Genomic DNA, 26,459 nt, shown 5'->3' on the forward strand with positions numbered 1-26,459 from the left:
CCCATCTATCCCTCCATATATCCCCATCAATCCCTCCATATATCCCTCCATCTACTCCATATATACCTCCATCTATCCATCAATATATCCCCATCTATCCCTCTATATATCCCCATCTATCCCTCCATATATCCCCATTTATCCCTCCATATATTCCCATCTATCCCTCCATCTATCCCTCCAACTATCCCTCCATATATCCCCATTTATCCCTCCATATATCCCCATCTATCCCTCCATCTATCCCCATCTATCCCTCCATCTATCCCTCCATCTATCCCATCTATCCCTCCATCTATCCCTCCATCTATTCCTCCATCTATCCCCATCTATCCCTCCATCTTTCCCTCCATCGATATCTCCATATATCCCTCATCTATCCCTCCATATATCCCCATCTATACTGCCATATATACCTCCATCCATCTATCCCTCCATCTATCCCCATCTATCCTTCCATCTATCCCTCCATATATCCCCATCTAACCCTCCATATATCCCTCCATCTATCCCTCAATATATCCCCATATATCCCCATCTATACCTCCATATATCCCCATCTATCCCTCCATCTATCCCTCCATATATCCCTCCATCTATCCCCATCTATCCCTCCATATATCCCCATCTATCCCTCCATATATCCCTCCATATATCCCAATCTGTCCCTTCATCTATACCTCCATCTATCCCTCCATCATCCCTCAATCTATCCCTCAATATTTCCCGATCTATCCCTCCATCTATCCCTCCATCTATCCCCATCTATCCCTCCATATATCCCCATCTATCCCTCCATATATCCCTCCATCTATCCCTCCATATATCCATCCATCTATTCCCATCTATCCCTCCATCTATCCCTCCATCTATCCCTCAATATATCCCCATCTATCCCTCCATCTTTCCCTCCATCTATATCTCCATATATCCCTCATCTATCCCTCCATATATCCACATCTATACCACCATATATACCTCCATCTATCCCTCCATCTATCCATCCATCTATCCCCATCTATCCTTCCATCTATCCCTCCATATATCCCCATCTATCCCTCCATATATCCACATCTATCCCTCCATATATTCCTCCATCTATCCCTCAATATATCCCAATCTATCCCTCCATCTATCCCTCCATATTTCCCCATCTATCCCTCCATATATCCCCAACAATCACTCCATATATCCCTCCATCTACTCCATATATCCCTCCATCTATCCCTCAATATATCCCCATCTATCCCTCCATCTATCCCTCCATATATCCCCATCTATCCCTCCATATATCCCCATCTATCCCTCCATATATCCCTCCATCTATCCCTCCATATATCCCTCCATCTATCCCCATTTATCCCTCCATCTATCCCTCCATCTATCCCCATCTATCCCTCCATCTATCCCTTCATCTATCCCCATCTATCCCTCCATCTATCGCTCCATCTATCCCCATCTATCCCTCCATCTATCCCTCCATCTATCCCCGCATCTATCCCTCCATCTATCCCTCCATCTATCCCTCCATCTATCCCTCCATCTATCCCTCCATCTTTCCCTCCATCTATCCCCATCTATCCCTCCATCTATCCCTCCATATATCCCTCCATCTATCCCCATCTATCCCTCCATCTATCCCTCCATCTATCCCCATCTATCCCTCCATCTATCCCTCCATCTATCCCCGCATCTATCCCTCCATCTATCCCTCCATCTATCCCTCCATCTATCCCTTCATATATCCCTCCATCTATCACTCCTTCTATCCCTTCATCTATCCCTCCGTCTATCCCTCCATCTATCCCTACATCTATCCCCATATATCCCTCCATCAGTTCCTCCATATATCCCTCATCTATCCCTCCATCTATCCCCATCTATCCTTCCATCTATTCCTCCATATATCCCCATCTATCCCTCCATATATCCACATCTATCCCTCCATATATTCCTCCATCTATCCCTCAATATATCCCAATCTATCCCTCCATCTATCCCTCCATATTTCCCAATCTATCCCTCCATATATCCCCATCAATCACTCCATATATCCCTCCATCTACTCCATATATCCCTCCATCTATCCCTCAATATATCCCCATCTATCCCTCCATCTATCCCTCCATATATCCCCATCTATCCCTCCATATATCCCCATCTATCCCTCCATATATCCCTCCATCTATCCCTCCATATATCCCTCCATCTATCCCCATTTATCCCTCCATCTATCCCTCCATCTATCCCCATCTATCCCTCCATCTATCCCTTCATCTATCCCCATCTATCCCTCCATCTATCCCTCCATCTATCCCCATCTATCCCTCCATCTATCCCTCCATCTATCCCCGCATCTATCCCTCCATCTATCCCTCCATCTATCCCTCCATCTATCCCTCCATCTATCCCTCCATCTTTCCCTCCATCTATCCCCATCTATCCCTCCATCTATCCCTCCATATATCCCTCCATCTATCCCCATCTATCCCTCCATATATCCCTCCATCTATCCCCATCTATCCCTCCATCTATCCCTCCATCTATCCCCATCTATCCCTCCATCTATCCCTCCATCTATCCCCGCATCTATCCCTCCATCTATCCCTCCATCTATCCCTCCATCTATCCCTTCATATATCCCTCCATCTATCACTCCTTCTATCCCTTCATCTATCCCTCCGTCTATCCCTCCATCTATCCCTACATCTATCCCCATATATCCCTCCATCAGTTCCTCCATATATCCCTCATCTATCCCTTCATATATCTCCATCTATACCTCCATATATCCTCATCTATCCCTCCATCTAACCCTGCATCTATCCCTTCATATGTCCCTCCACCTAAAACTTTATATATCCCTCCATCTATCCCTCCATCTATCCCTTCATATATCACTCCATCTATCCCTCCATCTATCCCTCCGTCTATCCCTTCATCTATTCCTCCACATACACCTCCATCTATCCCTCCATCAATTCCTCCATACATCCCTCCATCTATCCTTTCAACTGTCCCTCCATCTATCCCTCCATCTATCCCTTCATCTATCCCTCCGTCTATCCCTCCATCTATCCCTTCATCTATCCCCATCTTTCCCTCCATCTTTCCCTCCATCTAACCCTTCATCTATCCCTCCATCTATCCCTCCATCTATCCCTCCATCTATCCCTCCATCTATCCCTCCAAATATCCCCATCTATCCCTCCATCTATCCCTCCATCTATCCCTCCATATATCCCTCCATATATCCCTCCATCTATCCCCATCTATCCCTCCATCTATCCCTCCATCTATCCCCATCTATCCTTCCATCTATCCCTCCATCTATCCCCATCTATCCCTCCATCTATCCCTCCATCTATCTCCATCTATCCCTCCATCTATCCCTCCATCTATCCCCGCATCTATCCCTCCATCTATCCCTCCATCTATCCCTCCATCTATCCCCATCTATCCCTCCATCTTTCCCTCCAACTATATCTCCATATATCCCTCCATCTATCCCTCAATATATCCCCATCTATCCCTCCATCTATCCCTCCATATATCCCCATCTATCCCTCCATATATCCCCATCAATCACTCCATATATCCCTCCATCTATCCCTCCATATATCCCTCCATCTATCCCCATCTATCCCTCCATATATCCCTCCATATATCCCAATCTGTCCCTTCATCTATACCTCCATCTATCCCTCCATCAATCCCTCAATATTTCCTGATCTATCCCTCCATCTATCCCTCCATATATCCCCATCAATCCCTCCATATATACCTCCATCTATCCCCGCATCTATCCCTCCATCTATCCCTCCATCTATCCCCATCTATCCTTCCATCTATCCTTCCATATATCCCCATCTATCCCTCCATATATCCCCATCTATCCCTCCATATATCCCTCCATCTATCCCTCAATATATCCCCATCTATCCCTCCATCTATCCCTCCATATATCCCCATCTATCCCTCCATATATCCCCATCAATCACTCCATATATCCCTCCATCTATCCCTCCATATATCCCTCCATCTATCCCCATCTATCCCTCCATATATCCCTCTCATATATCCCAATCTGTCCCTTCATCTATACCTCCATCTATCCCTCCATCAATCCCTCAATATTTCCTGATCTATCCCTCCATCTATCCCTCCATATATCCCCATCTATCCCTCCATATATACCTCCATCTATCCCTCCATATATCCCTCCATCTATCCCCATCTATCCCTCCATCTATCCCTCCATCTATCCCAATCTATCCCTCCATCTATCCCTCCATCTATCCCCGCATCTATCCCTCCATCTATCCCTCCATCTATCCCTCCATCTATCCCCATCTATCCCTCCATCTTTCCCTCCGTCTATATCTCCATATATCCCACATCTCTCCCTCCATATATCCCCATCTATACCTCCATATATCCCTTCATCTATGCCTCCATCTATCCCCATCTATCCCTCCATCTATCCCCATCTATCCCTCCATCTATCCCCATCTTTCCCTCCATCTATCCCAATCTATCCCTCCATCTATCCCTTCATCTATCCCTCCATATTTACATCCATCTATCCCTCAATCAATTCCTCCATATATCTCTCCATCTATCCCTTCATATATCCCCATCTATACCTCCATCTATCCCTCCATCTATCCCTCCATATATCCCTCCATCTATCCCCATCTATCCCTCCATATATCCCTCCATATATCCCAATCTGTCCCTTCATCTATACCTCCATCTATCCTTCCATCTATCCCTCCATATATCCCCATCTATCCCTCCATATATCCCCATCTATCCCTCCATATATCCCTCCATCTATCCCTCAATATATCCCCATCTATCCCTCCATCTATCCCTCCATATATCCCCATCTATCCCTCCATATATCCCCATCAATCACTCCATATATCCCTCCATCTATCCCTCCATATATCCCTCCATCTATCCCCATCTATCCCTCCATATATCCCTCCATATATCCCAATCTGTCCCTTCATCTATACCTCCATCTATCCCTCCATCAATCCCTCAATATTTCCTGATCTATCCCTCCATCTATCCCTCCATATATCCCCGACTATCCCTCCATATATACCTCCATCTATCCCTCCATATATCCCTCCATCTATCCCCATCTATCCCTCCATCTATCCCTCCATCTATCCCAATCTTTCCCTCCATCTATCCCTCCATCTATCCCCGCATCTATCCCTCCATCTATCCCTCCATCTATCCCTCCATCTATCCCCATCTATCCCTCCATCTTTCCCTCCATCTATATCTCCATATATCCCTCATCTCTCCCTCCATATATCCCCATCTATACCTCCATATATCCCTTCATCTATGCCTCCATCTATCCCCATCTATCCCTCCATCTATCCCCATCTATCCCTCCATCTATCCCCATCTTTCCCTCCATCTATCCCAATCTATCCCTCCATCTATCCCTTCATCTATCCCTCCATATATACATCCATCTATCCCTCAATCAATTCCTCCATATATCTCTCCATCTATCCCTTCATATATCCCCATCTATACCTCCATCTATCCCTCCATCTATCCCTCCATATATCCCTCCATCTATCCCCATCTATCCCTCCATCTATCCCCCCATCTATTCCTCCATCTATTCCTCCATCTATCCCTTCATATATCCCTCCATCAATCCCTCTATCTATCCCTCCATCTATCCCCATCTATCCCTCCATCTTTCCCTCCATCTATATCTCCATATATCCCTCATCTATCCCTCCATATATCCCCACCTATACCCCCATATATCCCTCCATCTATCCCTCCATCTATCCCCATCTATCCGTCCATCTGTCCCCATCTATCCCTCCACCTATCCCTCCATCTATCCCTCCATCTATCCCTTCATATATCCCTCCATCTATCACTCCTTATATTCCTTCATCTATCCCTCCATCTATCCCTCCATCTATCCCTTCATATATCCCTCCATCTATCACTCCTTCTATCCCTTCATCTATCCCTCCGTCTATCCCTCCATCTATCCCTCCATCTAACCCTGCATCTATCCCTTCATATGTCCCTCCACCTAAAACTTTATATATCCCTCCAACTATCCCTCCATCTATCCCTTCATATATCACTCCATCTATCCCTCCATCTATCCCTCCATCTATCCCTCCGTCTATCCCTTAATCTATTCCTCCACATACACCTCCATCTATCCCTCCATCAATTCCTCCATACATCCCTCCATCTATCCTGTCATATATCCCCATCTATACCTCCAACTATCCCTTCATATATCCCTCCATCTATCCCCATGTATCCCTTCAACTATCCCTCCATCTATCCTTTCAACTGTCCCTCCATCTATCCCTCCATCTATCCCTTCATCTATCCCTCCGTCTATCCCTCCATCTATCCCTTCATCTATCCCCATCTTTCCCTCCATCTATCCCTTCATCTATCCCTTCATCTATCCCTCCATCTATCCCTCCATATATCCCTCCATCTATCCCTCCATCTATCCCTCCATATATCCCTTCATCTATCCCTCCATATATCCCCATCTATCCCTCCATCTATCCCTCCATCTATCCCTCCATATATCCCTCCATCTATCACTCCATATATCCCCATCTATCTCTCCATCTATCCCTTCATATATCCCCATCTATCCCTCTATATATCCCTCTATATATCCCTTCATATATCCCCATCTATCCCTTCATCTATCCCTCCATCTATCCCTCAATATATCCCCATCTATCCCTCCATCTATCCCTCCATCTATCCCTCCATATATCCCCATCTATCCCTCCATCTATCCCTCCATATATCCCTCCATCTATCCCTCAATATATCCCTACATCTAAACCTCCATATATCCCCATTTATCCCTCCATCTATCCCCATCTATCCCTCCATATATCCCTCCATCTATCCCTCCATCTATCCCTCCATTTATCCCCATCTATCCCTCAATCTATCTCTCCATCTATCCCTCCATTTATACCGCCATCTATCCCTCCATATATCCCCATCTATCCCTTCATCTATCCTTTCATCTATCCCTCTATCTATCCCCATCTATCCCTCCATCTTTCCCTCCATCTATATCTCCATATATCCCTCATCTATCCCTCCATATATCCCCATCTATACCTCCATATATCCCTCCATCTATCCCTCCATCTATCCCCATCTATCCGTCCATCTATCCCTCAATCTATCCCTTCATATATCCCCATATATCCCTCCATATGTCCCTCCATCTATCCCTCCATCTATCCCTCCATCTATCCCTCCATCTGTCCCCATCTATCCCTCCATCTATCCCTCCATCTATCCCTTCATATATCCCTCCATCTATCACTCCTTCTGAACCTTCATCTATCCCTCCGTCTATCCCTCCATCTATCCCTCCATCTATCCCCATCTATCCCTCCATCAGTTCCTCCATATATCCCTCATCTATCCCTTCATATATCCCCATCTATACCTCCATATATCCCCATCTATCCCTCCATCTAACCCTGCATCTATCCCTTCATATGTCCCTCCACCTAAAACTTTATATATCCCTCCATCTATCCCTCCATCTATCCCTTCATATATCACTCCATCTATCCCTCCATCTATCCCTCCATCTATCCCTCCGTCTATCCCTTAATCTATTCCTCCACATACACCTCCATCTATCCCTCCATCAATTCCTCCATACATCCCTCCATCTATCCTGTCATATATCCCCATCTATACCTCCATCTATCCCTTCATCTATCCCTCCATCTATCCCTCCATCTTCCCTCATCTATCCCTCCATCTATCCCTCCATATATCCCTCCATCTATCCCTCCATATATCCCTCATCTATCCCTCCATATATCCCTCCATCTATCCCTCAATATATCCCCATCTATCCCTCCATCTATCCCTCCATATATCCCCATCAATCACTCCATATATCCCTCCATCTATCCCTCCATATATCCCTCCATCTATCCCCATCTATCCCTCCATATATCCCTCCATATATCCCAATCTGTCCCTTCATCTATACCTCCATCTATCCCTCCATCAATCCCTCAATATTTCCTGATCTATCCCTCCATCTATCCCTCCATATATCCCCATCTATCCCTCCATATATCCCTCCATCTATCCCTCCATATATCCCTCCATCTATCCCCATCTATCCCTCCATCTATCCCTCCATCTATCCCTCCATCTATCCCCATCTATCCATCCATCTTTCCCTCCGTCTATATCTCCATATATCCCTCATCTCTCCCTCCATATATCCCCATCTATACCTCCATATATCCCTTCATCTATGCCTCCATCTATCCCATCTATCCCTCCATCTATCCCCATCTATCCCTCCATCTATCCCCATCTTTCCCTCCATCTATCCCAATCTATCCCTCCATCTATCCCTTCATCTATCCCTCCATATATACATCCATCTATCCCTCAATCAATTCCTCCATATATCTCTCCATCTATCCCTTCATATATCCCCATCTATACCTCCATCTATCCCTCCATCTATCCCTCCATATATCCCTCCATCTATCCCCATCTATCCCTCCATCTATCCCCCCATCTATTCCTCCATCTATTCCTCCATCTATCCCATCATATATCCCTCCATCTATCCCTCTATCTATCCCTCCATCTATCCCCATCTATCCCTCCATCTTTCCCTCCATCTATATCTCCATATATCACTCATCTATCCCTCCATATATCCCCACCTATACCCCCATATATCCCTCCATCTATCCCTCCATCTATCCCCATCTATCCGTCCATCTGTCCCCATCTATCCCTCCACCTATCCCTCCATCTATCCCTCCATCTATCCCTTCATATATCCCTCCATCTATCACTCCTTCTATCCCTTCATCTATCCCTCCATCTATCCCTCCATCTATCCCTTCATATATCCCTCCATCTATCACTCCTTCTATCCCTTCATCTATCCCTCTGTCTATCCCTCCATCTATCCCTACATCTATCCCCATATATCCCTCCATCAGTTCCTCCATATATCCCTCATCTATCCCTTCATATATCCCCATCTATACCTCCATATATCGCCATCTATCCCTCCATCTAACCCTGCATCTATCCCTTCATATGTCCCTAAACCTAAAACTTTATATATCCCTCCATCTATCCCTCCATCTATCCCTTCATATATCACTCCATCTATCCCTCCATCTATCCCTCCATCTATCCCTCGGTCTATCCCTTAATCTATTCCTCCACATACACCTTCATCTATCCCTCTATCAATTCCTCCATACATCCCTCCATCTATCCTGTCATATATCCCCATCTATACCTCCAACTATCCGTTCATATATCCCTCCCCATGTATCCGTTCGACTATCCATCCATCTATCCTTTCAACTGTCCCTCCATCTATCCCTCCATCTATCCCTCCGTCTATCCCTCCATCTATCCCTCCATCTATCCCTTCATATATCCCTCCATCTATCACTCCTACTATCCCTTCATCTATCCCTCCATCTATCCCTCCATCTATCCCTTCATATATCCCTCCATCTATCACTCCTTCTATCCCTTCATCTATCCCTCCGTCTATCCCTCCATCTATCCCTCCATCTAACCCTGCATCTATCCCTTCATATGTCCCTCCACCTAAAACTTTATATATCCCTCCAACTATCCCTCCATCTATCCCTTCATATATCACTCCATCTATCCCTCCATCTATCCCTCCATCTATCCCTCCGTCTATCCCTTAATCTATTCCTCCACATACACCTCCATCTATCCCTCCATCAATTCCTCCATACATCCCTCCATCTATCCTGTCATATATCCCCATCTGTACCTCCAACTATCCCTTCATATATCCCTCCATCTATCCCCATGTATCCCTTCAACTATCCCTCCATCTATCCTTTCAACTGTCCCTCCATCTATCCCTCCATCTATCCCTTCATCTATCCCTCCGTCTATCCCTCCATCTATCCCTTCATCTATCCCCATCTTTCCCTCCATATATCCCTTCATCTATCCCTTCATCTATCCCTCCATCTATCCCTCCATATATCCCTCCATCTATCCCTCCATCTATCCCTCCATATATCCCTTCATCTATCCCTCCATATATCCCCATCTATCCCTCCATCTATCCCTCCATCTATCCCTCCATATATCCCTCCATCTATCCCTCCATATATCCCCATCTATCTCTCCATCTATCCCTTCATATATCCCCATCTATCCCTCTATATATCCCTCTATATATCCCTTCATATATCCCCATCTATCCCTTCATCTATCCCTCCATCTATCCCTCAATATATCCCCATCTATCCCTCCATCTATCCCTCCATCTATCCCTCCATATATCCCCATCTATCCCTCCATCTATCCCTCCATATATCCCTCCATCTATCCCTCAATATATCCCTACATCTACACCTCCATATATCCCCATTTATCCCTCCATCTATCCCCATCTATCCCTCCATATATCCCTCCATCTATCCCTCCATCTATCCCTCCATCTATCCCTCCATTTATCCCCATCTATCCCTCAATCTATCTCTCCATCTATCCCTCCATTTATACCGCCATCTATCCCTCCATATATCCCCATCTATCCCTTCATCTATCCTTTCATCTATCCCTCTATCTATCCCCATCTATCCCTCCATCTTTCCCTCCATCTATATCTCCATATATCCCTCATCTATCCCTCCATATATCCCCATCTATACCTCCATATATCCCTCCATCTATCCCTCCATCTATCCCCATCTATCCGTCCATCTATCCCTCAATCTATCCCTTCATATATCCCCATATATCCCTCCATATGTCCCTCCATCTATCCCTCCATCTATCCCTCCATCTATCCCTCCATCTGTCCCCATCTATCCCTCCATCTATCCCTCCATCTATCCCTTCATATATCCCTCCATCTATCACTCCTTCTGAACCTTCATCTATCCCTCCGTCTATCCCTCCATCTATCCCTCCATCTGTCCCCATCTATCCCTCCATCAGTTCCTCCATATATCCCTCATCTATCCCTTCATATATCCCCATCTATACCTCCATATATCCCCATCTATACCTCCAACTATCCCTTCATATATCCCTCCATCTATCCCCATGTATCCCTTCAACTATCCCTCCATCTATCCTTTCAACTGTCCCTCCATCTATCCCTCCATCTATCCCTTCATCTATCCCTCCGTCTATCCCTCCATCTATCCCTTCATCTATCCCCATCTTTCCCTCCATCTTTCCCTCCATCTATCCCTTCATCTATCCCTCCATCTATCCCTCCATCTATCCCTCCATCTATCCCTCCATCTATCCCTCCATATATCCCTTCATCTATCCCTCCATATATCCCCATCTATCCCTTCATCTATCCCTCCATCTATCCCTCCATATATCCCTCCATCTATCCCTCCATCTATCCCTCCATATATCCCTTCATCTATCCCTCCATATATCCCCATCTATCCCTTCATCTATCCCTCCATCTATCCCTCCATCTATCCCTCCATATATCCCTCCATATATCCCTCCATCTATCCCCATCTATCCCTCCATCTATCCCTCCATCTATCCCCATCTATCCCTCCATCTATCCCTCCATCTATCTCCATCTATCCCTCCATCTATCCCCGATCTATCCCTCCATCTTCCCTCCATCTATCCCTCCATCTATCCCCATCTATCCCTCCATCTTTCCCTCCAACTATATCTCCATATATCCCTCATCTATCCCTCCATATATCCCCATCTATACCGCCATATATACCTCCATCTATCCCTCCATCTATCCCTCCATCTATCCCCATCTAACCTTCCATCTATCCCTCCATATATCCCCATCTATCCCTCCATATATCCCCATCTATCCCTCCATATATCCCTCCATCTATCCCTCAATATATCCCCATCTATCCCTCCATCTATCCCTCCATATATCCCCATCAATCACTCCATATATCCCTCCATCTATCCCTCCATATATCCCTCCATCTATCCCCATCTATCCCTCCATATATCCCTCCATATATCCCAATCTGTCCCTTCATCTATACCTCCATCTATCCCTCCATCAATCCCTCAATATTTCCTGATCTATCCCTCCATCTATCCCTCCATATATCCCCATCTATCCCTCCATATATCCCTCCATCTATCCCTCCATATATCCCTCCCTCCCCATCTATCCCCCATCTATCCCTCCATCTATCCCTCCATCTATCCCCACATCCTCCACCCCTCCGCCTCCATCCCTCACCTCCCCCTCCCCATCTATCCCCTCCCCATCTAGCCTCCCTCCCATCTACCCTCCCTCCCCATCTATCCCTCCATCTCCCCACTCCCTCCATCTATCCCCACCCTCCATCTATCCCTTCATCTATCCCTCCATATATACATCCATCTATCCCTCAATCAATTCCTCCATATATCTCTCCATCTATCCCTTCATATATCCCCATCTATACCTCCATCTATCCCTCCATCTATCCCTCCATATATCCCTCCATCTATCCCCATCTATCCCTCCATCTATCCCCCCATCTATTCCTCCATCTATTCCTCCATCTATCCCATCATATATCCCTCCATCTATCCCTCTATCTATCCCTCCATCTATCCCCATCTATCCCTCCATCTTTCCCTCCATCTATATCTCCATATATCCCTCATCTATCCCTCCATATATCCCCACCTATACCCCCATATATCCCTCCATCTATCCCTCCATCTATCCCCATCTATCCGTCCATCTGTCCCCATCTATCCCTCCACCTATCCCTCCATCTATCCCTCCATCTATCCCTTCATATATCCCTCCATCTATCACTCCTTCTATCCCTTCATCTATCCCTCCATCTATCCCTCCATCTATCCCTTCATATATCCCTCCATCTATCACTCCTTCTATCCCTTCATCTATCCCTCCGTCTATCCCTCCATCTATCCCTACATCTATCCCCATATATCCCTCCATCAGTTCCTCCATATATCCCTCATCTATCCCTTCATATATCCCCATCTATACCTCCATATATCCCCATCTATCCCTCCATCTAACCCTGCATCTATCCCTTCATATGTCCCTCCACCTAAAACTTTATATATCCCTCCATCTATCCCTCCATCTATCCCTTCATATATCACTCCATCTATCCCTCCATCTATCCCTCCATCTATCCCTCGGTCTATCCCTTAATCTATTCCTCCACATACACCTTCATCTATCCCTCCATCAATTCCTCCATACATCCCTCCATCTATCCTGTCATATATCCCCATCTATACCTCCAACTATCCGTTCATATATCCCTCCCCATGTATCCCTTCGACTATCCATCCATCTATCCTTTCAACTGTCCCTCCATCTATCCCTCCATCTATCCCTCCATCTATCCCTCCATCTATCCCTCCATCTATCCCTTCATATATCCCTCCATCTATCACTCCTATCTATCCCTTCATCTATCCCTCCATCTATCCCTCCATCTATCCCTTCATATATCCCTCCATCTATCCCTCCATCTATCCCTTCATCTATCCCTCCATCTATCCCTCCATCTATCCCTCCATCTAACCCTGCATCTATCCCTTCATATGTCCCTCCACCTAAAACTTTATATATCCCTCCATCTATCCCTCCATCTATCCCTTCATATATCACTCCATCTATCCCTCCATCTATCCCTCCATCTATCCCTCCGTCTATCCCTTAATCTATTCCTCCACATACACCTCCATCTATCCCTCCATCAATTCCTCCATACATCCCTCCATCTATCCTGTCATATATCCCCATCTATACCTCCAACTATCCCTTCATATATCCCTCCATCTATCCCCATGTATCCCTTCAACTATCCCTCCATCTATCCTTTCAACTGTCCCTCCATCTATCCCTCCATCTATCCCTTCATCTATCCCTCCGTCTATCCCTCCATCTATCCCTTCATCTATCCCCATCTTTCCCTCCATCTATCCCTCCATCTATCCCTTCATCTATCCCTCCATCTATCCCTCCATATATCCCTCCATCTATCCCTCCATCTATCCCTCCATATATCCCTTCATCTATCCCTCCATATATCCCCATCTATCCCTCCATCTATCCCTCCATATATCCCTCCATCTATCCCTCCATATATCCCCATCTATCTCTCCATCTATCCCTTCATATATCCCCATCTATCCCTCTATATATCCCTCTATATATCCCTTCATATATCCCCATCTATCCCTTCATCTATCCCTCCATCTATCCCTCAATATATCCCCATCTATCCCTCCATCTATCCCTCCATCTATCCCTCCATATATCCCCATCTATCCCTCCATCTATCCCTCCATATATCCCTCCATCTATCCCTCCATCTATCCCCGCATCTATCCCTCCATCTATCCCTCCATCTATCCCTCCATCTATCCCCATCTATCCCTCCATCTTTCCCTCCAACTATATCTCCATATATCCCTCATCTATCCCTCCATATATCCCCATCTATACCGCCATATATACCTCCATCTATCCCTCCATCTATCCCTCCATCTATCCCCATCTAACCTTCCATCTATCCCTCCATATATCCCCATCTATCCCTCCATATATCCCCATCTATCCCTCCATATATCCCTCCATCTATCCCTCAATATATCCCCATCTATCCCTCCATCTATCCCTCCATCCCCATCTATCCCTCCCATCTATCCCTCCATATATCCCCATCAATCACTCCATATATCCCTCCATTTATCCCTCCATATATCCCTCCATCTATCCCCATCTATCCCTCCATATATCCCTCCATATATCCCAATCTGTCCCTTCATCTATACCTCCATCTATCCCTCCATCAATCCCTCAATATTTCCTGATCTATCCCTCCATCTATCCCTCCATCTATCCCCATCTATCCCTCCATATATCCCTCCATCTATCCCTCCATCTATCCCTCCATCTATCCCTCCATTTATCCCCATCTATCCCTCAATCTATCTCTCCATCTATCCCTCCATTTATACCGCCATCTATCCCTCCATATATCCCCATCTATCCCTTCATCTATCCTTTCATCTATCCCTCTATCTATCCCCATCTATCCCTCCATCTTTCCCTCCATCTATATCTCCATATATCCCTCATCTATCCCTCCATATATCCCCATCTATACCTCCATATATCCCTCCATCTATCCCTCCATCTATCCCCATCTATCCGTCCATCTATCCCTCAATCTATCCCTTCATATATCCCCATATATCCCTCCATATGTCCCTCCATCTATCCCTCCATCTATCCCTCCATCTATCCCTCCATCTGTCCCCATCTATCCCTCCATCTATCCCTCCATCTATCCCTTCATATATCCCTCCATCTATCACTCCTTCTGAACCTTCATCTATCCCTCCGTCTATCCCTCCATCTATCCCTCCATCTGTCCCCATCTATCCCTCCATCAGTTCCTCCATATATCCCTCATCTATCCCTTCATATATCCCCATCTATACCTCCATATATCCCCATCTATACCTCCAACTATCCCTTCATATATCCCTCCATCTATCCCCATGTATCCCTTCAACTATCCCTCCATCTATCCTTTCAACTGTCCCTCCATCTATCCCTCCATCTATCCCTTCATCTATCCCTCCGTCTATCCCTCCATCTATCCCTTCATCTATCCCCATCTTTCCCTCCATCTTTCCCTCCATCTATCCCTTCATCTATCCCTCCATCTATCCCTCCATATATCCCTCCATCTATCCCTCCATCTATCCCTCCATATATCCCTTCATCTATCCCTCCATATATCCCCATCTATCCCTTCATCTATCCCTCCATCTATCCCTCCATCTATCCCTCCATATATCCCTCCATATATCCCTCCATCTATCCCCATCTATCCCTCCATCTATCCCTCCATCTATCCCCATCTATCCCTCCATCTATCCCTCCATCTATCTCCATCTATCCCTCCATCTATCCCCGCATCTATCCCTCCATCTATCCCTCCATCTATCCCTCCATCTATCCCCATCTATCCCTCCATCTTTCCCTCCAACTATATCTCCATATATCCCTCATCTATCCCTCCATATATCCCCATCTATACCTCCATATATACCTCCATCTATCCCTCCATCTATCCCTCCATCTATCCCCATCTAACCTTCCATCTATCCCTCCATATATCCCCATCTATCCCTCCATATATCCCCATCTATCCCTCCATATATCCCTCCATCTATCCCTCAATATATCCCCATCTATCCCTCCATCTATCCCTCCATATATCCCCATCTATCCCTCCATATATCCCCATCAATCACTCCATATATCCCTCCATCTATCCCTCCATATATCCCTCCATCTATCCCCATCTATCCCTCCATATATCCCTCCATATATCCCAATCTGTCCCTTCATCTATACCTCCATCTATCCCTCCATCAATCCCTCAATATTTCCTGATCTATCCCTCCATCTATCCCTCCATATATCCCCATCTATCCCTCCATATATACCTCCATCTATCCCTCCATATATCCCTCCATCTATCCCCATCTATCCCTCCATCTATCCCTCCATCTATCCCAATCTTTCCCTCCATCTATCCCTCCATCTATCCCCGCATCTATCCCTCCATCTATCCCTCCATCTATCCCTCCATCTATCCCCATCTATCCCTCCATCTTTCCCTCCATCTATATCTCCATATATCCCTCATCTCTCCCTCCATATATCCCCATCTATACCTCCATATATCCCTTCATCTATGCCTCCATCTATCCCCATCTATCCCTCCATCTATCCCCATCTATCCCTCCATCTATCCCCATCTTTCCCTCCATCTATCCCAATCTATCCCTCCATCTATCCCTTCATCTATCCCTCCATATATACATCCATCTATCCCTCAATCAATTCCTCCATATATCTCTCCATCTATCCCTTCATATATCCCCATCTATACCTCCATCTATCCCTCCATCTATCCCTCCATATATCCCTCCATCTATCCCCATCTATCCCTCCATCTATCCCCCCATCTATTCCTCCATCTATTCCTCCATCTATCCCTTCATATATCCCTCCATCTATCCCTCTATCTATCCCTCCATCTATCCCCATCTATCCCTCCATCTTTCCCTCCATCTATATCTCCGTATATCCCTCATCTATCCCTCCATATATCCCCACCTATACCCCCATATATCCCTCCATCTATCCCTCCATCTATCCCCATCTATCCGTCCATCTGTCCCCATCTATCCCTCCACCTATCCCTCCATCTATCCCTCCACCTATCCCTCCATCTATCACTCCTTATATCCCTTCATCTACCCTCCTCTATCCCTCCATCTATCCCTTCATATATCCCTCCATCTATCACTCCTTCTATCCCTTCATCTATCCCTCCGTCTATCCCTCCATCTATCCCTCCATCTAACCCTGCATCTATACCTTCATATGTCCCTCCACCTAAAACTTTATATATCCCTCCAACTATCCCTCCATCTATCCCTTCATATATCACTCCATCTATCCCTCCATCTATCCCTCCATCTATCCCTCCGTCTATCCCTTAATCTATTCCTCCACATACACCTCCATCTATCCCTCCATCAATTCCTCCATACATCCCTCCATCTATCCTGTCATATATCCCCATCTATACCTCCAACTATCCCTTCATATATCCCTCCATCTATCCCCATGTATCCCTTCAACTATCCCTCCATCTATCCTTTCAACTGTCCCTCCATCTATCCCTCCATCTATCCCTCCATCTATCCCTCCATATATCCCTTCATCTATCCCTCCGTCTATCCCTCCATCTATCCCTTCATCTATCCCCATCTTTCCCTCCATCTATCCCTTCATCTATCCCTTCATCTATCCCTCCATCTATCCCTCCATCTATCCCTCCATCTATCCCTCCATATATCCCTTCATCTATCCCTCCATATATCCCCATCTATCCCTCCATCTATCCCTCCATCTATCCCTCCATATATCCCTCCATCTATCCCTCCATATATCCCCATCTATCTCTCCATCTATCCCTTCATATATCCCCATCTATCCCTCTATATATCCCTCTATATATCCCTTCATATATCCCCATCTATCCCTTCATCTATCCCTCCATCTATCCCTCAATATATCCCCATCTATCCCTCCATCTATCCCTCCATATATCCCCATCTATCCCTCCATCTATCCCTCCATATATCCCTCCATCTATCCCTCAATATATCCCTACATCTAAACCTCCATATATCCCCATTTATCCCTCCATCTATCCCCATCTATCCCTCCATATATCCCTCCATCTATCCCTCCATCTATCCCTCCATCTATCCCTCCATTTATCCCCATCTATCCCTCAATCTATCTCTCCATCTATCCCTCCATTTATACCGCCATCTATCCCTCCATATATCCCCATCTATCCCTTCATCTATCCTTTCATCTATCCCTCTATCTATCCCCATCTATCCCTCCATCTTTCCCTCCATCTATATCTCCATATATCCCTCATCTATCCCTCCATATATCCCCATCTATACCTCCATATATCCCTCCATCTATCCCTCCATCTATCCCCATCTATCCGTCCATCTATCCCTCAATCTATCCCTTCATATATCCCCATATATCCCTCCATATGTCCCTCCATCTATCCCTCCATCTATCCCTCCATCTATCCCTCCATCTGTCCCCATCTATCCCTCCATCTATCCCTCCATCTATCCCTTCATATATCCCTCCATCTATCACTCCTTCTGAACCTTCATCTATCCCTCCGTCTATCCCTCCATCTATCCCTCCATCTATCCCCATCTATCCCTCCATCAGTTCCTCCATATATCCCTCATCTATCCCTTCATATATCCCCATCTATACCTCCATATATCCCCATCTATCCCTCCATCTAACCCTGCATCTATCCCTTCATATGTCCCTCCACCTAAAACTTTATATATCCCTCCATATATCACTCCATCTATCCCTCCATCTATCCCTCCATCTATCCCTCCGTCTATCCCTTAATCTATTCCTCCACATACACCTCCATCTATCCCTCCATCAATTCCTCCATACATCCCTCCATCTATCCTGTCATATATCCCCATCTATACCTCCATCTATCCCTTCATCTATCCCCATCTTTCCCTCCATCTTTCCCTCCATCTATCCCTTCATCTATCCCTCCATCTATCCCTCCATATATCCCTCCATCTATCCCTCCATATATCCCTTCATCTATCCCTCCATATATCCCCATCTATCCCTTCATCTATCCCTCCATCTATCCCTCCATCTATCCCTCCATATATCCCTCCATATATCCCTCCATCTATCCCCATCTATCCCTCCATCTATCCCTCCATCTATCCCCATCTATCCCTCCATCTATCCCTCCATCTATCTCCATCTATCCCTCCATCTATCCCCGCATCTATCCCTCCATCTATCCCTCCATCTATCCCTCCATCTATCCCCATCTATCCCTCCATCTTTCCCTCCAACTATATCTCCATATATCCCTCATCTATCCCTCCATATATCCCCATCTATACCGCCATATATACCTCCATCTATCCCTCCATCTATCCCTCCATCTATCCCCATCTAACCTTTCATCTATCCCTCCATATATCCCCATCTATCCCTCCATATATCCCCATCTATCCCTCCATATATCCCTCCATCTATCCCTCAATATATCCCCATCTATCCCTCCATCTATCCCTCCATATATCCCCATCTATCCCTCCATATATCCCCATCAATCACTCCATATATCCCTCCATCTATCCCTCCATATATCCCTCCATCTATCCCCATCTATCCCTCCATATATCCCTCCATATATCCCAATCTGTCCCTTCATCTATACCTCCATCAATCCCTCAATATTTCCTGATCTATCCCTCCATCTATCCCTCCATATATCCCTCCATCTATCCCCATCTATCCCTCCATATATCCCTCCATATATCCCAATCTGTCCCTTCATCTATACCTCCATCTATCCCTCCATCAATCCCTCAATATTTCCTGATCTATCCCTCCATCTATCCCTCCATATATCCCTCCATCTATCCCCATCTATCCCTCCATATATCCCTTCATCTATCCCTCCGTCTATCCCTCCATCTATCCCTTCATCTATCCCCATCTTTCCCTCCATCTATCCCTTCATCTATCCCTTCATCTATCCCTCCATCTATCCCTCCATCTATCCCTCCATCTATCCCTCCATATATCCCTTCATCTATCCCTCCATATATCCCCATCTATCCCTCCATCTATCCCTCCATCTATCCCTCCATATATCCCTCCATCTATCCCTCCATATATCCCCATCTATCTCTCCATCTATCCCTTCATATATCCCCATCTATCCCTCTATATATCCCTCTATATATCCCTTCATATATCCCCATCTATCCCTTCATCTATCCCTCCATCTATCCCTCAATATATCCCCATCTATCCCTCCATCTATCCCTCCATATATCCCCATCTATCCCTCCATCTATCCCTCCATATATCCCTCCATCTATCCCTCAATATATCCCTACATCTAAACCTCCATATATCCCCATTTATCCCTCCATCTATCCCCATCTATCCCTCCATATATCCCTCCATCTATCCCTCCATCTATCCCTCCATCTATCCCTCCATTTATCCCCATCTATCCCTCAATCTATCTCTCCATCTATCCCTCCATTTATACCGCCATCTATCCCTCCATATATCCCCATCTATCCCTTCATCTATCCTTTCATCTATCCCTCTATCTATCCCCATCTATCCCTCCATCTTTCCCTCCATCTATATCTCCATATATCCCTCATCTATCCCTCCATATATCCCCATCTATACCTCCATATATCCCTCCATCTATCCCTCCATCTATCCCCATCTATCCGTCCATCTATCCCTCAATCTATCCCTTCATATATCCCCATATATCCCTCCATATGTCCCTCCATCTATCCCTCCATCTATCCCTCCATCTATCCCTCCATCTGTCCCCATCTATCCCTCCATCTATCCCTCCATCTATCCCTTCATATATCCCTCCATCTATCACTCCTTCTGAACCTTCATCTATCCCTCCGTCTATCCCTCCATCTATCCCTCCATCTATCCCCATCTATCCCTCCATCAGTTCCTCCATATATCCCTCATCTATCCCTTCATATATCCCCATCTATACCTCCATATATCCCCATCTATCCCTCCATCTAACCCTGCATCTATCCCTTCATATGTCCCTCCACCTAAAACTTTATATATCCCTCCATATATCACTCCATCTATCCCTCCATCTATCCCTCCATCTATCCCTCCGTCTATCCCTTAATCTATTCCTCCACATACACCTCCATCTATCCCTCCATCAATTCCTCCATACATCCCTCCATCTATCCTGTCATATATCCCCATCTATACCTCCATCTATCCCTTCATCTATCCCCATCTTTCCCTCCATCTTTCCCTCCATCTATCCCTTCATCTATCCCTCCATCTATCCCTCCATATATCCCTCCATCTATCCCTCCATCTATCCCTCCATATATCCCTTCATCTATCCCTCCATATATCCCCATCTATCCCTTCATCTATCCCTCCATCTATCCCTCCATCTATCCCTCCATATATCCCTCCATATATCCCTCCATCTATCCCCATCTATCCCTCCATCTATCCCTCCATCTATCCCCATCTATCCCTCCATCTATCCCTCCATCTATCTCCATCTATCCCTCCATCTATCCCCGCATCTATCCCTCCATCTATCCCTCCATCTATCCCTCCATCTATCCCCATCTATCCCTCCATCTTTCCCTCCAACTATATCTCCATATATCCCTCATCTATCCCTCCATATATCCCCATCTATACCGCCATATATACCTCCATCTATCCCTCCATCTATCCCTCCATCTATCCCCATCTAACCTTTCATCTATCCCTCCATATATCCCCATCTATCCCTCCATATATCCCCATCTATCCCTCCATATATCCCTCCATCTATCCCTCAATATATCCCCATCTATCCCTCCATCTATCCCTCCATATATCCCCATCTATCCCTCCATATATCCCCATCAATCACTCCATATATCCCTCCATCTATCCCTCCATATATCCCTCCATCTATCCCCATCTATCCCTCCATATATCCCTCCATATATCCCAATCTGTCCCTTCATCTATACCTCCATCAATCCCTCAATATTTCCTGATCTATCCCTCCATCTATCCCTCCATATATCCCTCCATCTATCCCCATCTATCCCTCCATATATCCCTCCATATATCCCAATCTGTCCCTTCATCTATACCTCCATCTATCCCTCCATCAATCCCTCAATATTTCCTGATCTATCCCTCCATCTATCCCTCCATATATCCCTCCATCTATCCCCATCTATCCCTCCATCTATCCCTCCATCTATCCCAATCTATCCCTCCATCTATCCCCATCTATCCCTCCATCTATCCCCCCATCTATTCCTCCATCTATTCCTCCATCTATCCCTTCATATATCCCTCCATATATCCCTCATCTATCCCTCCATATATCCCCACCTATACCCCCATATATCCCTCCATCTATCCCTCCATCTATCCCCATCTATCCGTCCATCTGTCCCCATCTATCCCTCCACCTATCCCTCCATCTATCCCTCCATCTATCCCTTCATATATCCCTCCAGCTATCACTCCTTCTATCCCTTCATCTATCCCTCCATCTATCCCTCCATCTATCCCTTCATATATCCCTCCATCTATCACTCCTTATATCCCTTCATCTATCCCTCCGTCTATCCCTCCATCTATCCCTCCATCTATCCCCATCTATCCCTCCATCAGTTCCTCCATATATCCCTCATCTATCCCTTCATATATCCCCATCTATACCTCCATATATCCCCATCTATCCCTCCATCTAACCCTGCATCTATCCCTTCATATGTCCCTCCACCTAAAACTTTATATATCCCTCCATCTATCCCTCCATCTGTCCCTTCATATATCACTCCATCTATCCCTCCATCTATCCCTCCATCTATCCCTCCGTCTATCCCTTAATCTATTCCTCCACATACACCTCCATCTATCCCTCCATCAATTCCTCCATACATCCCTCCATCTATCCTGTCATATATCCCCATCTATACCTCCAACTATCCCTTCATATATCCCTCCCCATGTATCCCTTCAACTATCCATCCATCTATCCTTTCAACTGTCCCTCCATCTATCCCTCCATCTATCCCTTCATCTATCCCTTCATCTATCCCCATCTTTCCCTCCATCTATCCCTCCATCTATCCCTCCATATATCCCTCCATCTATCCCTCCATCTATCCCTCCATATATCCCTTCATCTATCCCTCCATATATCCCCATCTATCCCTCCATCTATCCCTCCATCTATCCCTCCATATATCCCTCCATCTATCCCTCCATATATTCCCATCTATCTCTCCATCTATCCCTTCATATATCCCCATCTATCCCTCTATATATCCCTCTATATATCCCTTCATATATCCCCATCTATCCCTTCATCTATCCCTCCATCTATCCCTCAATATATCCCCATCTATCCCTCCATCTATCCCTCCATCTATCCCTCCATATATCCCTCCATCTATCCCTCCATCTATCCCTCCATCTATCCCTCCATTTATCCCCATCTATCCCTCAATCTATCTCTCCATCTATCCCTCCATCTATACCGCCATCTATCCCTCCATATATCCCCATCTATCCCTTCATCTATCCTTTCATCTATCCCTCTATCTATCCCCATCTATCCCTCCATCTTTCCCTCCATCTATATCTCCATATATCCCTCATCTATCCCTCCATATATCCCCATCTATACCTCCATATATCCCTCCATCTATCCCTCCAGCTATCCCCATCTATCCATCCATCTATCCCTCCATCTATCCCTTCATATATCCCCATATATCGCTCCATATGTCCCTCCATCTATCCCTCCATCTATCCCTCCATCTATCCCTTCATATATCCCCATCTATCCCTCCATGTATCCAACCACATATTCCTCCATCTATCCCTTAATCTATCCCTTCATCTATCCCTCCATTTATCCCTCCATATATCCACATCTATCCTTGACTGGAGAGCCCAGCTTGGGATGTAACTCTGTGGTGGATTTTTTTGCCTGAGAAATTTGTATTGGTAAAAAGTTCCCTTCATCTATGGCTCTATATAAAACTGTGGATTTAAGGTTATTTGTCCTTGGCTAGGGTTGTCTTAGCTGCCTTGAATTTGCCTGTCTGGTTTGGTGATTATGCGTTTTGCTAGTATGTACTAACTGGCCTGAAAAAAAGAAAAAAGAAAAGAAAATCTGTAAGACTGGATAGTAATTTGCTTTCAACATGAAGCCATGAGAGATTCTGATGCATTTGGATAATATTCATACGGTTAGATCAATGAAGAGCTAATCTGGCAGCCCTGTTTTGAGCGATTTTGAGCTTTTTTAAATATATTTCTTTGCTGCAGATGACCATATAACTGGACAGTACTCTAAGTGTGATAGGACCAGGGATTGAATCACCTGATTCAGTGTGCTAGATGTTACATACTCTGAACATGTCCTTGTAACATGAGGCTAGCCCTAACATGTCCCTTACCCATCTTAACAAGGATCCGCCACTTTTTTTCAATTTTCGCCTAAAATGACATACTCAAATCTAACTGCCTGTAGCTCAGGACCTGAAGCAAGGATATGCATATTCTTGATACCATTTGAAAGGAAACACTTTGAAGTTTGTGGAAATGTGATAGGAATGTAGGAGAATATAACACATTAGATCTGGTAAAAGATAATACAAATATATATATTTTTTTAACCATCATTTTTGAGATGCAAGAGAAAGGCCATAATGTATTATTCCAGCCCAGGGGGAATTTATATTTTGGTCACTGGATGACAGTAGCGTATGTGCAAAGTTTTAGACTGATCCAATGAACCATTGCATTTCTGTTAAAAAAATATATATCAAGACTGTCCAAATGTGCCTAATTGGTTTATTAATAACTTTTCAAGTTCATAACTGTGCATTCTCCTCAAACAATAGCTTGGTATTATTTCACTGTAATAGCTACTGTAAATTGGACAGTGCAGTTAGATTAATAAGAATTTAAGCTTTCTGCTAATATCAGATATGTCTATGTCCTGGGAAATGTTCTTGTTACTTACAACCTCATGCTAATCACATTAGCCTACGCTAGCTCAACAGTCCGGTGGGGTACCCACCAATCCTGTAGAGGTTAATAACAATATGATCTATGTGTTCTGACCATGATAAAGCTGCTTCCAACATGATGCCTAGTAGATTCGTTTTTTCACTTGCTCTACATGTGTTCTATTCATCAACACATTCAACTGGGGATCATCAGCAAGCATATATCTTAAACCAAATACAATACATTTCACTTTAGAAATGTTAAACACCAATTTCTTCTTATCAGCCCACTCAGACACCATTCTTAGTTCACTGCTCAGTACACCTGTTAGCTCATTCTGATGCTGCACTATACATTGTAGAGTCATTAGCATACATGACCACTCTTGTTTGTTTATTACTCAAGGTAAATCACTAATAAAGATAGAGTAGAGAAGTGGGCCGAGGCAACTTCCTTAAGGAACACCACAGTGTATATCTTTACTGTTTGAAAAGCTACCATTAAAGAACACTCTTTGCCTTCTCCTGGATAGACAGATTTCCATCCAGGATAGAGCTGCAGACTTAAAACCATAACATTTGAGTTTACCTATTAACAGTTCATGATCAATTGCATCAAAAGAAGCACTGAAATCTAGCAACAGTGCCCAATCTAACTTCCTGTCATCCATACTCTTTAACCAATCATCTGTCATTTGTGCTAAGGCCGTACTCACAGAATGCCCTTCTTTGTATGTATGTTGGAAACCTGTTATCAGACCATTACATGAGAAATAATCCTTGATTTGTACAGATACATTTTTTCCAATAATTGACTTAACAAAGGCAGCAAGTTCATAGGACGACTATTAGGATCAATGAATGCAGATTTTTTATCCTTGGGTAGTGAAATAACCTTTGACTCTGTCCAGACTTCTGGGCACACCCATCAAGCACTTATTCAAAAATATGTTAGATTGGGGTAGATATTTGGTTAGCTGTAACTCTAAGCAGTTTGGCGTCAAGATTATCTGTACCAGGTGACTTGTTATCCGAAAGAGACAACAGAATCCTTTCATCCTCTTCTCTTTCTACTTGATGAAATTTGAACATGCATTGCCTCTCCTTCATGATACAATCTTTTCTGCCCTATGTTCATATAGGAGACC

Source organism: Salmo salar, chromosome 27, assembly GCF_965601325.2.
Source record: "Salmo salar chromosome 27, fSalSal1, whole genome shotgun sequence".
NCBI lineage: Eukaryota > Metazoa > Chordata > Actinopteri > Salmoniformes > Salmonidae > Salmo > Salmo salar.